Below are 2,457 nucleotides of genomic sequence, written 5' to 3'. Positions count from 1 at the left end.
CATGTATTCTTTTGTGTATCTTCCTTGTGAGATGTAACCAGGTCATTGTTAGGGTCTCTAGTCTGTATATTATTATTACTGAAAAATGTATCATGATATAAATATACTCCAACTTGATTGTTTACTTTCTGAGTTCTTCTCCTTCAGCAGTCTCTAGTCCCTCGTGGAAACACCATCCTGAAGCCAGTGTTACCTTCATATGGGTAAATGAACTTCATTCTGTGGTTTAGTTTATGTTGTTGTTGTTATGTGCCATCAAGTCAGACCTGCCTCATAGCGACCCCTCCTTGGGTTTCTGAGGCAGTATCACTATGGAAGTATATTGCCTCATCTTCTTTCCGAGGAGTGGCTGGTGGGTTTGAACCACCAGCAATTTAGTTTATAGGCTTATGTAATTCAGTTAGTCAACTTTTACATTAAATTGTATCCTTACACTTAACCAATATTAGAAAATTAAGGTGATATTTTGTTCTTCATCTATCATTGATATGTATAATTACTCAAATTGCTTAGAACCCAAGTAACTACTTTCAGGACCCCACAGATACTTGTCATGAAGATCTAGAAATATAAGATCTAGAAACATCTAGAGAAATAGTATTGAGGATAAAAGTTTGCAGGATTTCACATACACTCATATTGAATTGCTAATATTAAAAATTTATATGTATATACACGTAACTCTTAATTCAAGAAAGAAAAGCTGAAAACAAAAGGTATGAATAGGCTAATATCATATATGCGTGCCGCTTATTGTAAGTTTCTATATTACCAACTGTTGTCATCCTGTGTGCAAGGCCTAAGGGATATATATACAATGTCAATTGTAAGCTTTATTTATTATGGGCAATTTTTTTTAACATGAAAAATCCTAAGGAGTTAACAGCGTTAATTAATAAGTTAATTTAGTAAGACTTTAATATTCAAGATCCATGTGAAAATTATATGTAACTGTTTATACTAGAAATGATTGAGATCTAAAAGTAAATAAATAAATAAATAAATGATTTACCACATAACGTGAAGGCTTGAGGCACTTGGATACATTTTGTTTTATCCAACAAAAAATAAAAAAAAATTCACAGATTCTACAATGAAAATTAAAGATTTTTTAGATAAATTTTGTCTTTATTAGGTGCAGTCAAGTCAGTTCTGAATCTTAGTAACTGTATATACAACAAAACAAAACACTACACAGTCCTGTTGCATCCTGACAATTGTTGCTATGCCTGGGCCCATTGTGGTAGGCACTGTGTCAATCCATGGCTTTGAGAGCCTTCCTCTCTTTCAATGATCATCCACTTTATTAACCACGATGTCCTTCTCAAGTCCTGGTGCTTCCTGATAAGATGTCCAAAGGGCATGAGATGAATTCTCATCATCTTCATTTTTAAGGAGTATTTTGGTTGTACTTCTTCAAGACAGATTCGTTTGTTCTTCTGGCCTTCTGGGGTATAATCAATATTCTTTACCAACACCATAATTCAAAGACATCAGTTCTTCTTCAGTCTTACTTATTCAGATCCAGCTTTCACGTGTATATGCGGTGATTGAAAATACTGTAGCTTGACTCAGGCACACCTTAGTCTTCAAGGTGACATGTATGCTTTTTAAAACTTTAAAGAAGTCTTTTATAGGATATCTGCTATAAATGCAATATATACTTTGATTTCTTGACTGCTCTTCCTATGGGGATTGATTGTGAATGTAAATCCTAGACAACTTAAAAATTTTCTCTGTTTATCATGATTTTGTTTGTTGTTCCAAGTTGTGAGGATTTTTGTTTTCTTTATGCTGAGGTATAATCTCCTACACTGAAGGCTGTAGTCTTTGATCTTTATCAGTAAGTGCTTCAAGTCCACTTTCAGCGAGGAAGGATGTGTCATGTGTATATCACAGGTAGTCTTCCTCCAGTCCTGATGTTGCATTCTTCTTCATATAATCTAGATTCCCTGATCACTTGCTCATCATATACATAGAGTAATTATGGTGAAAAGATACAACTCTGACACATACCTTTTCTATTTTTAAACCACATCGTGCCCCATTTTCTATTTGAATAACCTTTTGGTGTATGCACATGTTCTTCATGAGCACAATTAAGTGTTCTGGAATTCCCATTCTTCTCAATGCTTTCCACAGTTTGTTATGATCCATAAATCATGTCTTTGCATAGTCAATAAAACACAGAAAAATACCATTCAGGAATTAGACAAGACTTACAGAAATAGAGAGACATACTCTATTCATGAATTGGAAATCTCCATTTTCGTAAGTTACCAGTTGCAAAAACAGCAAGGAAGCCACATCTTCTGACCTCCTCCCACCCTACAAGAGGACAACAGGATTACCAGCAGTAACCCAAGGCCTATTCCTGCCAGGCCAGACATGCTGCCTCCCTCCAGCCCTTTCTCCACCTGTTCCTCCCAAAGCACCCACCACCTCTCTCCTGGGTTC

This window comes from Orycteropus afer, unplaced genomic scaffold (assembly GCF_000298275.1).
Source record: "Orycteropus afer afer isolate SDZICR_OR568_19922 unplaced genomic scaffold, OryAfe1.0 scaffold01361, whole genome shotgun sequence".
NCBI lineage: Eukaryota > Metazoa > Chordata > Mammalia > Tubulidentata > Orycteropodidae > Orycteropus > Orycteropus afer.
The sequence above is the reverse complement of the archived record's forward strand: the minus strand, read 5'-3'. Positions refer to the sequence as shown.